At 39.8% G+C, this 15,457-nt stretch overlaps 1 long non-coding RNA gene across 1 annotated transcript in view; it reads left to right on the forward strand.

Moving 5' to 3' along the window:
- LOC308072118 overlaps nucleotides 1-15,457 on the forward strand; it is a 49,394-nt gene continuing 33,937 nt past the window's right edge. Inside the window, exon 1 of the long non-coding RNA XR_013931503.1 lies at nucleotides 1-15,457. This exon is cut by the window's right edge and continues 15,532 nt beyond it. This is a non-coding gene — a long non-coding RNA (uncharacterized lncRNA).

Raw genomic sequence — 15,457 nt, forward strand, 5'->3', positions numbered from 1 at the left:
GATTTGAAATATGTTCTGGGTTATTTGCTGTTGTTGGTTTGGTTTGGTTTTTTGTTTTTTTTTTTTTTTCCACTCCTGGCTCCAGTCCTTTGAAAGCTTAGTGCTAAAGTTTCCCTAGGCAGCATTTTCCAAAACAGCTCAATTTGTTGGTGTCATAGGCTTGCTCAGCACACACAAGACACATTATTCCCTATTTATTTTGAGTTCCAGTATAAACACATTTGCAGCATTAAGACCAGCTCCCTTCTGCATGCCTGTGATTTCTGATTGGTGGGTGCCAAGCTGCTCCTGTAAACGGAAGGGTGTAGCCAGAATCCACTTTGGGTGGCTTTAGAAACCCAGTCTGTCTTTCACCTCTTATGCCTAGTAATATTAGGTAATAAAAGTCATGTTTGTAGCGGAAGATTTTGTGTATTCTTGCGTACTTGCACTTCGTCTAAAACGGGGAAAGGAAAAATGACCCTGGATTCATTTACAAAGAGATGCTTATGATGAAAATGCCATGGGAGGTCATTAATTCTCTATTAACCCTGGGACACGTGCATGTAATGTGTGTGTTAGCAGATATTTTTCTTTGCACGTGTGCTTCACCCTCCCTACCAGCCTGTTACAGGTTCCACAGCAAATATTACTCGACAACTACTCAAGCTACGTTGCTCCTAAAAGTAACACACACACAGAGTCACAGATCTAGGCATGGTACAGGTGAAAAGAAGCCACCACAGATACCACAAGCACTGGCATTCTGCCCTTCTTGTATGCATCCAACTGTCTTCTCCATGCCTGGCCATACCACCATCAAAGCAGGCCAAGTTCATTGCTGGTCTAAACCTGCATAGCTCACTGACATTGTGTACCAGTTTACAAGGGAAGCTGGCAGCTCTTCTGAGTTGAGATGTTGGTTGTTTTTTTTGGGGGGGAGGGGTGTGTGTGTATATTGTATGGGGAAAAAGGTATAGCAGGTTGCTCATGTGATGCACCATCTGCTCAGCTGTAGAGGTTGGATGTTTGCTGATTCAAAATGTTTACCATCAGCACTGCATAATGCAGCCCACAGTTTGCCCTATGATTATTAATCCACACAGTACAAAAAAAAAAAAAAAAAAAAGTGGGGACTATCTATGATGATGGAATTGCTCAGGTCTGCATTTGACTTTGCTTGACACTACTGGGTGCTTACAGGTTTCCTTCTTTTTATCTTTTTTTGAGATAAAGGTCCAAGGAGGCACATAGGTTTTGAATATTTCACCAGGTGTTTTCTACACTTTGGTAGTAGAGTAATAGTGGATTAGAAAGACAGGGAATATGTGTTAGGGCCAGAGTTTCAGCTGGCATGAAGAGGTATATTTCCACTGAAGTCAAGGATCTGGCCTTATACTATCTAAGCACTTGAAATCTTCAAGACTTGGCTGCAGACCTTGTGAGAACAAGCTTTGTTGCAAGACTTTCAGCATTGAAGGCTTGCACTTGGACCACAAAAATATCCTTTCGTACAGTATTTTGGCTCTTCACTTTCTGGTTTGGGCCAGAATCGAGATGTACATGAACATGGAAAATAAATTTTAAAGCAATGGAAATGTTCAAATGGAAACTTCAGATGGGTCTGTGCTAATGTTTAGTTTGAGGGAAAACTTCTGATCATAGCTATTTTTATGGTACAGTTTCATTCATCTGTCGTTCAGTAGTGGTCATTTTGAAATGCACGGAGCTCGAATCTCCCAGGAGGGGAAAGATAATCCTGCGGTTAATGCACAGAACTAGGAGTCAGGAGTTCTGGCTTCTCAAACATCTAGAGTGATTTTTAGGCAGTTCACTTAAGCCCTGATTCAGCAAAGTCTGTGAGCGTGCAAGTAGCTCTAAGTACAACTGAGTGGCCTTATTAAATCCAGTAGTGCGTTTAACAGCACTGTACAGCTATGGAGTACTGTAAACAATTTTTGTTAATGATGAATAAACAACTGTTATTCCTCACGCTTTGTGCTGAAGCTTTGGAAAACGACAAAAGAAGGCACAGGACAGCCGAGCAGTTCCCAGCACAAAGAGGAATACTGATAAGTGTGCGACAGCAGACGAGCTTTGAAAGGAGCCCTAACCCTTTCCTTGGTTTTGCCTGGACAAAAACCTCCTGTGTGAAGTCTCCAGGCATCCTTCTGAGTTTCGGTGGGGGTGTTGATTTTCTGATGGAGTAACTAAACAGCCACCTAAAAGCACAAAACCTAAATAAAGTCTATTCAGATGGAAAATGCCTACAAGGGTTGCAGGGAACGGCTCTAAAGAGGTGAAAGCTAAGGAAACAGTTCCTTCTGTGAGGAAGAACATTTGTGTCAGGGGACTCTTGGATAGGGTCTGGAGTTTCATAAACACCAGTGCTGATTGTCAGGACTTCCTTCTCCAAATACTGAGAATAGTTTTATGTAGAAATGCATAATAAAGCACAGGGAGTTCAGGGGTGCATTATCCATCACTCTGCTTTATTACTCTGCTCAGGAACTGCAATGGCTAGTGTGAAATATGTTGTTTCTCCCAGCAGAATCTCTATAAATGGGAAAATCAAAACTTATTCTACCGCCAAATAAACACACTAAAGGTTAAATAATGTCGTGCTAGCTAGTGCTATTTGCACACAGCCCACACTAAGAACTGCTGAATGGAGAGTGCCCCCTGAGACTCTCCAGTTATGCTTGGGTGGGGGTTAATTTGAAATGTCTCTTTAAAATGGTGTTGCATCCTTGCTTCCTACTGCGAAACGCTGCAGGCTACGACTGAAACAACTTCACATCCCTCAGAGCCCCTCACTGCCCCTTCTGAACTAGGATAAAAGATCTTTTGCTCCTCCTATGCACGTTAGCATTGCCAAGGTGGTGGGCACTTACCACAGGTCTGCAATAGAAAGAGATCCTTTCCCCTTCCTTTCGTAGCTCCGAAAGAGTAGGAGTACTTTGTCTTTTGCAAGTACTTAGGGACTCTAGCTGCAGTCCTATGCAAGAAAAAGTTCTATAAAGACAAGCCTTCTTACTTTTCATACCAGGCTACCTGTATTGTAGAGGAATCTGTTTTACCTGGGACTTCTACTCCTCCTGTACTTTTTGCCTTGGTCCCACTGCCTTATGTCCTAGCTGAACTTATTTAGTTAGGTATTTAGTGGGGAGTTTGCTTCTTGCTATTGGGAACCTGACAGCAATCCTGCATATCTCCATGTAATTTCTGGTTTCTGAGACAGTGCGACTTTGTCTACAGCAAAAATAACCAGAGGGCGATGCTTTATGTGGCATTCAGACTAGAGTGCAGTTCTCCGTGTCACCACAGATTTCCTGCATAAGCCGGCACATCTCATTTAAATGCCTGAAAATTAGTGTAGACGGCTCAAGAGTATAATCATTAAGACACACTTACACAAGTTACGTTCTTTAAGCACCTGAAGCTTTATCTCTGCAAAACCTTCCTGACTAAAGCGGACATCTTGGCACCTCTGTCTCTCCTAAGCATGGTTGGGATTCACAGGGTAGCTCTCTTGATGCCGAGGTGGTACGATTCATGTGTGGAAATGAGAATGGCTCTCACCTGGTTTTATTAGAAGTTTGATTGAAAGGAATGCAAAGTCCAGATCCAGATCCCAACACTGCCCAAGTATTTAGTCCCTTGAGAAATGACCAGAGCCTAAGTTCCTTCCAAAAATCTGATTTTTCACTCTTACTTAATAAAGATGTCTTAGCAGGCTGCAGGCTTTCTGTCCTGCAAATAGAGATGATGATGATTCTCTACCTTTTTAACACTGGAGGGATTTTGCAAAGAAAAATCACTGAAATAGTAGGACATTGAGATGCTATGTTAACTGAGCCTGCATAAGTATCTCAAGATCCTATTCTGAGTTTGCAAGAAAGTTATTGGTGAATCTCCTCTCATCTACTTTGTTAATGAAAGTCAGTTAAGAGGATTTAGTCTTACGTATTAGCTGGTGTGATTCTAAGAAAGCCCTGAAAATTCAGAATAATTTTAAAATAGCAAAATAATCCTAGAAACTGAATTAATTTGATTTATACTTGTATTCAGTTGCCGAAATATATTTCTTTCTCCATGGCTGAAGCACAAAATCAGCACACAAAAATGTTTCCATGGGGGACTCAGTAGCTTTGTTGGTCCCCAGGATCATCATTCTCAGCATGACCAGTCTGAGGAGGTTCAAGGCTCTAATTTTGATGTTATTTTTGGAAATGGCTTGGGTTTCTGCAGTTTTGGCTTTAAGTGAGATCGGAGTCATGCTTCTCAGCCTCAGCTGCCAAGCTAAACTTTTCCCTTGGTGTGAAAGCACGTGTTTACCCATGTGCAATCTAAGCTACAATGTCTTGCTGTAATTGCATTTGTAAAACTCCTTCCTAAAAATCCTACCTCTTAAGAGCATGCTCATTTTTTGTTTGTCTGCACCCAAAAGGGGAAAAGAGTGAAAAAATGCAAGTGGCATGTATTGTACATGAGTGAGTTTATTTTAGAATGAAAATAACCTGCAGCATCAGATGTTATTATTACTGTTAATTCATTGCCTCACAGTATCTGCCTCTGTATTACTCGATGAATTTCCACCACCGGTTCATTATTGCAAATGCATTTCCAAACACTTCATATAAAGCACGCTTTAGATAGCTCACCACATTCTTATGAAAAGCAACATTGTGAAGCAATGCCGGGGAACAGTCATTTAGAACAAATCCTCAGCACACACTCCTCAGCAACACAAAGAGAATAATCAACTGACAAGAATAAGTTGTTTTATACACGTAACCTTGAATTCCTGTGAAACCTTGTTTCCTGCACTAGTATATTAAATTCTGTAGAGTAGTTTGAAAAGGCTGCTCTGGTTCTGTATACCCAAATTTGGTACCTACCTGTTGCATGTCTTCTGATAGACTGTAAAACCGAATGGAACTCGGAAGCCTTGTAGAAGGGCTAGTAACGTGCCATTTTGACCTATCTGAAATCTAAATCTTCATTAAATTATCTGTGCCAAATAAAAACTAATTTGAGCCCTCCCAAAACTCATCCACGTTTCCATTGTGGTCAGGAGCAATAGGGTATAACAGCTCTTTATGGTCCTAGTCCTGGCTGTCCTTGAGGACTGACTCCAAGGCAGCTCTAGCTTCTATTTGCAGCTACATAGAAATTCTTTTAATGAAGAGTAAAGGAAAGGCTTGCTGAAACAGTGCCTTATCCAGTCACTCCTGGATACTCTCTGGCCACCACTCCACACACGGCTTTGGCCACACTGGCTGCCAAGAGATTTTCCAGTAAATGTTGAAGTTGTTGCCTTTTTGCAGCCCAACCTTTACCTCTTATATTGCCCTTCGGTCAGGGACCTACGGCTCTGTTACTGACAGCAGATTCCCAAGAAACCAGAAATTAATCAAAACTGTTTTTCTTTTTTTCTTTAGCTCTTTGCACACTTCTGTTCAGGCTAGCAAATGACAGTGCTTAAGTAACACATGAAAAAAAAAAAAGAAAGTTAATCTGTTTTTGGCATAACCAGGAAGAGACTGTCTGGTAAGTCTCACTTAGAGAGGTGGGTCTCTGAAGATTTCTACCTCCATTTTGTAGATGCAAGAGGTCTAAATAAACAATGTAGTTTCAAAATATTCATCTGCCCAGAACACTCTACCAGCTTTGATTTCCTTTTGCTACTAAGGAGTGCTATTAAACTTCTGTGGCTTTATTACCATCTAGTGCAAGTCCATCCGTCAGCATTGACCACTGCTTTCTCTTGTGGAGCAACACTTAAAGAGTGCATTTTTACTAGAATTTCTGACAAATCTTGGGCAGACAAATCCATGCACCAGGGAGGTAAATGAGTCTGTTATCCTGTTCTCAGAATGCTGGCAGACATCCACAGAAGCAAAATTGCTGTGTGGTATCTATGAGTTAGACCCCAAAATACCTCCTTCCATTTCTTATCCCATATAAGACTCAAAAGCTATTATCTGCAGACAAGTTTTTCGTTAAGTACATTAGAATGTTCTCTTGCCATGTGTCACTTTCTCTTAGCATATGTTGCTGTGCTGTTGCGTTTGGTCACCTAAATCCATACAAAAACTTAAGAACAGCCATCCTGGGGCAAGTCAAAGCTTTCTTTAATTTACTAGCCTTTGACAGTGGTGGTAGCAGACATAAACGATGACTTTTACATAACTTCTCACCCTCTAGTAACCACCTGAGCTGGTGACTGTATTGCTCTCAATAGCACTGGACCTATTCCTAATGAGTTAAGCACTCACTCAAACAATCCCTTTAAACTTTTGGCCTTCACAATGTTAGGTGGTAATGACTTCCAAAATCTAATTATATGCTATGCAAAAACATTACCTCCTTTGTGTGTGAACCAAACGTATCCCCTTGATGATGATACTTCTCCAAGTGTAGCATCTGACTTCACCTGGACACATTTGCACATGTTGATTCTAATTGGCATCAGGAAGACATGTTGCATCTTTGGAAGAAATGCAATAAAAATAATGTGACCTTCTCCCCTCATTTTAAGGGCACATTTGTATTTGCTTGTCTAATTAGGTCTATTAGTGCTTGTGTTTTTCATACATCAGCAAATGTTCATAAGAGCTGTCAGGAAAGATCTATGTGGAACTCAGTTATTCATGAGAAATAATGATACATTGCAACAGGAAAAGTTAAAAACAACTTGTGAAAAATCCTTTAGCAGAAACACTCAAAAAGGTTGGTTAGTTGTAGAAGGAAAAGAAAAAAAAAAAAAAAAAAGCTTTGCTGGGTTTGATATTGAGTCATCTGTTTATTTCCAGTGTATGATGAAGATAAGTGCAGTTTGCAAAGTTTAAGTTTGGATTATGTTTTGAATCACTCTGCATACCAGAAGGATTCAATCTGGAGGTGACGAGAAGGTGGCTCACTGATCAGTGTATACAAAGTTTTTACAGTAAAATGACAATACTGGGAAATTCACCTGTTTTCATTTTTTGTTACTAAATAAAATCTTAGACTGTATATTTCAAGTGCTTGGCTTAACTTCATAAATCTGTTGAATGAAAAAGGGAAGATTTATGATTTCTTATGGTTTGATATGAAGCAAGCTAACTAAGTGTGCGGTCTTTGCTAAATTTTTTTGCTTTGAGACTTGAGTCTGCCTTACAGCATAATTTGTAGGTTGCAAATTGCAATGAATTGAACCTGGCGATAGCCAAAGCTGAGCCTATCCTATAAACTGGGACCTCAAAACTGATGTTACATTCTCTTCTGTTTTACTTTCCTATATTACAGTACCCTAGCAAGCCTATCACAGAATTTCTTAATTTGAACTGGAATAGCTTTGGAAAGAAAGGCTTTTGGACTTGTTAAAGAGATGGGGGAAGATGAGAATAAATTGATGATTTAACTTGGGAGAAGAAAAGCAGCAATGAGATACTATTGCACTCGGTAAACATTTTAGAAGGAGGAAAGCAGTTGATTTTATGTAGCACTGTTGACCAAAAAGTTAATGGCTTTAAAGTTGGGAATGATTAAACATAAGCAGAAGGTGAGGTTATCAGCTCTCTGAACGGTGAGGTGCTGATCCAGCCTTCCAGCAGGACTAGGAGGAACAGAAAGAACCTGATTAGTTTCCTGGGCGGATTTATACCGGGGTGGCTTGCAATAGTAAAGGGCTGCATTCACTGACCTACGGTTCTCATATGGTTTCATGTTCCTGTCCTCAGATACAGTACTTGGGCTTAGTTCACTGAGCTCTTAACCCTGATCCAGATTTTCAGTCCAGATTTTTGGCTAGCATGGTCTTTACTGAAACCAAAGAAAATATTTGTAAGAAAGAACTGCAGCAAAGTCAAATGCTTTGGGTTCTCAGGCACAAACAGAACTCACCAGATAGGGTCTTAAGACAAGAAGATCTAATATAAGGCATATCTTCATCCTCATATAATTTTTGAACAGATGTTATTCTAATTGACAGCATATTTGATTTCCTTCAGTTGAGGTTCCTGGTGTTTGAAGGAACACTGATACTACACCTAGGCTCACAGAGAAAACAGTTTTCAGATGTTTTTCAATACCTGAACTTCAGAGAAAACAGACAAAATATTTGTGATTGGCCTCCAATTATATCTTTAATGAGCTGAAAAGAACACTGAATGTCAGCCTTCCAAACTCTGGGGCAGCTTGGCTGTGGGTCCAGCTTTGGCAGCTTGGCCCAGTCTTTAGTATACATTCATATATCTTCTATTTGTATTTTCTTATTCATCTTACTCATCAGTAAATCTGATTTTCAGAGAATTCTCTCGATTTTTAACTAAGTCAACATTATGTTTGCCAGGCACAGTATCATTACTGAAGTAGGAATTTCACCTTGTGCCAGCAGAAGTCATGGGACTTGTGCTTGAAGGCAGCCTGAAAATCATCCTCATTAAAGGAATACCAGCAACTAATTCTGAGGCTTGTATCATTAAATGAATAATGAAACCATATGAGCGTTATTTCACCTTTTGGAAAGGGGAGGAGGAGTAGAGCTGGAAATCCTACTTCGGGCAGAAGATAGGACTTCTTGGAAGTCCCTTCCACACGCCATTTTTGTGATTTACTGTGATTAAAAATACCCAGTTTATAGTTTAAGTATTTTTAGCTTTGGCTTCCACAATCTCTCTGAAAAGTCATATTTTCTGTGAAGGAGAACAGATTTTCTAGACGGCTTGAAATATAGCCTTAGCTGCAGGTTGGAAAACTGAAAGTGCATTGCTTCCTCAGCACAAGGTGGGTGCTTTGCACAGCGTCACGCTCCTTTGGACTTGCCCTTTCTCCATAACAAAACTCACTTTTACTTCAGTGCTATGTAGCCAGGGTCTCGGTGGCAGTGGATTGTCACATTTCAGCGACAATGCATTTACACTTTGTGATTGATAAAAGCCTCTTGAGGCAACAAGAATTTCTAACCATGACATTATTTCTATTCTTTCAATTATAAGCTTGATCAGAAAGTAGGAAATATATTTACTTTTTTTAGGGCAAAATTCCTTATTGAAATTTACGTTTTACAGAAAATAAGTCACCAAAAAAATAGGAGGTTCCAAAATCAAAACTGGAGGTAACTAAAGGCTGGGAATACCCGGTAACCATGAAATAGGAGCTTGATAAATGAAAGGGGATAAAGCAGGACACAGGCAAATGGAATTGAAATGCATGACATCCCTTCATTAATAAATCAGATGCTACTAAAAAAGTGAAATATATTATTTGTTTATATATGTGTGTTACCTGTCTTTTGGCATAACCCAAAATGCACATGCATAATCTGTAGAGGGAGCTTTCTGAGACAGCAGTGAAACTGGAAAGAGCAACACCACAAACCCAGTGTCGCGATGACTTTACAATCTATACGGTTAAATAGTTTATTACATTTTTCAATAAAAGGCTCAGAAAGAGCCCACTAGCTTACAATTTTCTTTGGCAAAAAAAATCTGATTTAAACACAACAAAAAGACTTGCATGGGTTCAAGAAGGGTGACAAAAGCACTGTTTTTTGCTATCATTGGAACACTATCAGATTATGTGTCCAAAACAAATGAATCTGAATGGAAGTAGTTAAAATACTGAAGTAAACCAGTCCAATTCTTTTAAAGATATTATTGCTAGCAGTATCCTCCCCCATTTGAAATCTGCATTGGGAGATAGGGACCCACTTCAAGTAAATGAGTCACTTTTGCTTCCTAGCCAGAACAATTAAACTTCTTGTATAAAACATGACCTGAAGCCTGCCCTTCACCACATCATCCCTCCTCAAACTCCCAGAGGTCAGCTCTGACATTTAACAGCTCACAAATTCAGTTTCTTTGCTCCTGAGGCCAACTTCATGCTTTTAAAACCATAATTACTGAGATTCATATATGCGCGTGTGCGTGCTTGGATACGTTTGAGTATACCATACATGTATGCACATGTGCAGCATACATGCAGTTTTGCTTCCAGTCTATTCGGTATTATCAATGCCTTGTTATCATTCTGCAGAGATAACATCTTTGACTCTTTTTTTGCATAGCTGCCACAAACTGTAAAGGTACAAATTGTCACCTGGAACACTATTTCAGTGCCAGTGCCCAGATACCAGCCTGCCATACGAAACTGCACATAACAGATGACACAAACAAGCCAAAAAGCAGTTAATGCGTTTTGCAACTTGGTACTTCTTTATTGCTGGCAGCTGAGAAGTTTTCGGTGGGGTTCCCCCCCCCCCGCCCGCAATTGTTATTGATCTCTATTGATCTCTTGCCATATTGTGCATACAATTCCCTAAAAACATTAGCTCATTTCTACGCCAGTTTTAAAGATTAGCTCATCTGGGTTATGTACTTTAGTGTGTAGGTGTTGAGTGCTAAATACAACTTAAGAATGCCTTTTAAAAATGAAAAATTAACAATAACAGCTACTTAACTAGTTTGATCCTCTGAGCAATATATCACACTATGTACTGGGATACAGATAAGGCCATCATCTGGCAGGTACAGTTTGAGGGGTCAGGAGGGGAGAATTTTAAGTTATTTCTATATACTTCCACAGTAATTTCCTCACTTGTCCACAATGTTTCTTTTTTAATGGTGGTAGGAGTGCAATAATTTCCATATAGTGACAGTCATAACTTGAAGGTCAGTAATTTACAATGAATAAAGACAAACAGAATGTGTCTTTCCCTTACCTGTTCTAGCTCTTTCTGAGCACAGAGGAACAGTGAATCATTTCACGTACTTGACAAGGCCCAAATAAAAATAAAACTACAGATGAAGAGGTTTTTCAAAATCAGCTTCCTGGGGATACACAAACTGCACAGCCAAGCTTCCCTAGTGCAAATCCTTTGTGAAATCCATTTCATGACACTGACAGAAAGCAATAACTATATATTTTTAAAATACTACCAAACAACAGGTTGAAGTGCTTTTCTAAGTTTTCAAGGGCTTTCTTTTGCCACACTGTCAGACTCTTAGGCCATCAATGTGTCACAAAGGAGAGATGTATGGAAAAGACCCACTAAAGCAACAAAGCTATAGCTGTATGGCTTCACTTTTAAGGTGTTAACAGACACTACCTTTATTTTGGGGATTTATGTACTGAAAGAGCTCTTTTCTAAGCAAACAACATAGCAGACCCAGCCATAATAATGCAGTAAGGTCCATTATGTTCTTGCTAGCCAGATTTCACAAGCTGGCCACCAAGGTCCTGTAAAATTAAACCAACAGCTCATCACAGAACTTTGCAATGTGTGAGAACTTCAAGATGGAGAAGCCCAATTAGATCATCTGCTCCAGCCCACCCTTCACCTCTGCCAATGACACAAACTTCCACGGTGTTCTCATTTTATGCTAGCCCAAGGAAAATGAATTTCATCTCATATAAAAGAAAGAATGTAGTGTCAAGCACCAAGACAAAGTACAGGCTGTACTTACAATAGCCAACACAATTTTCTCAAACTCCTTTCCTTCAATTAAAAAAAAAGAAAAAGAAAGGAAAAAGAAAGGAGAGAAAAAAAAAAATGAAACCCCAAATCATCTGAGCAGATGAACACTTAAGTAATGGGCTATTTTAGTCTGTTTGTGAAAACTGCTGACATCAGCAAATGGAGTTACTCTTGTTTTTGAATGACATGGTGTGACCTGATGTTCCCTTCTTGCAGTTGCAATCATGTTATGGCATTGAAGTCAATGCTGTTGCTGTGCTGTCTGATGGGGGGGGAATCTAGGGGGTTTTTTTAGTCAGTAGATTTTTTTAAATTTATTTTTTCTTTTCTTAGGAAAGCCAGGCTTTCCTATGCCTCTGGTAAACCAGTGTCTCACAGGCAATAGCCTATCTCCTTTCATTTTGACAGATCTAATTCTGACTGACTGCCTTTTAAGTTATTACTTCAGAAAGCACTGATTTTATCTTGTCACATTTATTTGACTGACATTATTAATAAGTGAAAAAAATTAACATAGGTTATTTTTGGGGGTGTTAGTTGGTTATTTTGATTGGCTGCTTTATTTTTCATATTTTTTTTTCCCTTTAATCTTTTGAAATCTGAATAGCCAGTTTCCAGAAATGTTGAAACTCCCTGGCTGAATTAATTGACAGAGATGAAATTGCTCAGGACCTCAGCAAACAGAACCTTTACATCTGAACGTAAACAACGCTGAGCCCCGTTCTTCCCCTTTCTGGGGAAAATTATTCGATGATGCTTTGCAGGAGGCTGCAGGAGATACTTGGCACTCTGCAAAAGGAGGTGTCCTTTATAAGTATTTTTTCAAGTGAGAACACTAGCATGGGGTGGGATAGAGTGACACCTCAAGGGACGAAGGGTGCCTGGAGGCTGCGTGGGTCTGGGGCTGCAGGAGGCAAGCAGCAGGGGAAGCCCCCCCAGGCTGGCACCCCCTCCTGTGTGTTTAATGCCACAGCCAAAGCCAGGCTGCAGGGTAGGGCTATAGAAATACCAGGTGGCTGAGACTAGCCCAGGCCAAACGAACGAAAACTTTTATCCCTGGCATGCAGAAATGTTGCTTAGACCTCCCTAGCTCTTGCCATTTGCAACAGTGATGCCGATTAAAATGCTTACGGCAACAACCACCCTCCTCTTTTGTAGTTTGCTTTAAAAGTAATGTATATTAATTGGAATTTGAGCCCAGTTTTCCAAGTGCTCCAGTTGTGTTAAATGAATTACACACACACTCTATTTCAAGATACACAGTAAAAATAATGCTCTAAAAGTAATGTGTTTCGTGTGTGTGTGTTAGAAACTAGCTGTTATTTTAAATGTTTCACTATAACCCCCCCCACACACACAACATCAGAGGGGAGGCCGGTCTTAAATAGTATTATACTCTAGGGGTATATTTAAATAATTACTCAAGTTCCAGGTTTTATTCTGCTGTAATTAAAGTATGTTTTACATGCTGATCAAAATTAAATAAAAAATACTACATGTTAATTTACATTTAGTTCTTCTGCAGTAAAATACTATTGCATTTCCATGGTTCACTGTATAACACACAGAATGAACCAAAAAAGGACTTTCTAATATAGGAGCTATACAGAAGAACGCTCCCTGTACAGGTTGTACAAAAAAATACTCCAAAACCATGCAGCTGCTTTCCTACCATAGAAACGCTTTGCTCCTTTCCTCTGTCAGCTAAAGACGGCTTAACCTCTCACTCATCTGAATTAGCACTTCAGAAAAAAAATACATTCTTCTTGGTCTGAACCAATATATTTAATTTTCCACTTCCCACAGCTCAACAAGCTTATGGACTTCAAGTCCGTGAAATGGGGCAGCCCATGGGACAGACCCGGTGATTTCTCTGAACTCTATCTCTGGCAGACACCTCCAGTCTGTTACAGCCCGTTCACAACAGACACACTGGACCAAGTCAAGACAGCAACACAAGATATTTCTGAATCGAAAATACTTCAAGTTTTTTTGCACTGAGTTCTGAATGAAAGTCTATATATGAAAAATATTTCTTCCTGAATGCTTGACTTTTGCCACACATTTTTGTATGGTTCTCTTTGCTTGTTTGCTTTTTCCATTTCTACTTGTAATGAATTTTATGGGAATCTTTAGAAACACTAAAATGAATTCAAGCAAAACCTTGTAAGCATCTCTGACTCTTCAGCATCCAGGCTAACCTGGCAGTTGCTACCTTGTGTGACCACACAATGTCTTTTTCTCCTGCTCTAGGACAGAATTGATTAGTAGGCCGAAGCAGTAATTGGTAATTGAGAAGCACCAGTTACTACCAAATTAATAAAATATAGATGGAGAGTAGATTTCTCCCAAAACTCTCTGTGTGAACAATTCACACCCTATAGCAGGTGGTGGGTGTGATTTCCTTTATCATTTGAGGCTTCATAACAAGATACTCAGCTAAATTATTTCTCTTCTTTTGGTCTAGGTCCATAGTTCTTAGAGAAACCTGCAGCAATAAAATGAATTGTATCACCTTACATTATGAACTGAATTATGACAAAATTACATTATGGCAGAATTATGACTGAATTATATCACCTTATATTATGTCAACTACAATTGGAAAAATAGACAGCTTGCCAGCTAACATAAGATAGCTAACACCCAACAACTGTCTGCAATTTTTGCATGTTATTTCAATTTTCAAAGCATCTTTGAAATGTTGTCTTCATGCATCATGTATGCTGACAATGTGTTCTATGGTCCCATTTTTTTCTAAGCCCTGAATTTTCAGGATGAAAGTTAACAGGCCCCACTGTGAAAACCGTTCCACAGGTACCAGTAGATAACCAGTGGCTCTCTACAAGTGTAAAGCTACTTGGGTATGGAGGAGAAAGGACGGAACTCATTGTCAAAGGAACTGGTTTTCTTGTAAAACATGGGGAAGGAACATCCATGGGGAAGAACCATCCATGGCAAAGGACTGGAAACACAGGGCATCTTTCTGAAGGGTCCGTTCAGACAACAGGCTTCTTGAGAAGCCTTATTTAGTTTGCAGAGCCTACTTAGGATGCCAGGGACATTTTCTCATTTAATGACTACAGAACCCTCAACAGTATAGTCAATCAATAATAATACCCCATAATATCTACACGATTACTACTTGACTGCTTGACTTTCCCCAGGCAAAAAAGAACGAGTTAGGATCACAGCTGCTTTATACACAGTACAAAACGTGGTCTAACCAAGGACAGGCATTGCTTCCAAAATAACATGGAAAGGCATTTTAGAACTGGGCAGAAGCATTTGCACTTTGCCTGCACAGCATGGTTGTTTAGCACTTCGCAATGCTGAAGTGGGTAGAACTACCTGGAGTACAGAGATCTGTCACAGCAGCAAAAGACTCGTCCTGGGATAATGAAGCCCAGCTGAAAACAGGGCTGTGCCGCTTTTGGGATCTGGACCAGCACCTCTGCACCGCGCTGCTTGGTGCTGTGTAGTGCCTTCTGCTAGCTACCACATACCTGTTTCCTTACAGAGCCACAGCAAACACACACGTGCGATGTGTGTTGTTTGTAAAGGATGGTGAAAACATGTTTATTTCAGGGACCCTCCTGTGACATATTACATGCAACTTAAAAAACCAAAGGGGGAAAAAGAGACAGAGAGAGGAAAGAAAACGTACCCGTTTTATCCCACTCCATTCTCCTAAGATTAGCCATTACCATATGGGATCTTGTTTTGCAGGGCTTTGGATTGGAATCAAGGATTTTGTTTCTTCAGTTTTAAGAACTTTTCATCACTTTTTCCTTCTAGCCTGAAAATGCAACCTTAAATACTTTACCAGGGAAAGCTTCGGTGTTTGAAAAATAATTTTACTCTGTGCCAGCATCTGCATTTGAAATCAGCGTCAATCCTGATTCAGTTCTGACTCCCACAAAGGAATATTAATTTTCACCAGGAATCGTCTTTGCTTACATATGTACACCTATTGCACAGGGCTGAAGAAAGAGTGGGGAATTCTCCGTTACT

Source organism: Falco punctatus, assembly GCF_963210335.1.
Source record: "Falco punctatus genome assembly, chromosome: 12".
In the NCBI taxonomy this organism is placed as follows: domain Eukaryota; kingdom Metazoa; phylum Chordata; class Aves; order Falconiformes; family Falconidae; genus Falco; species Falco punctatus.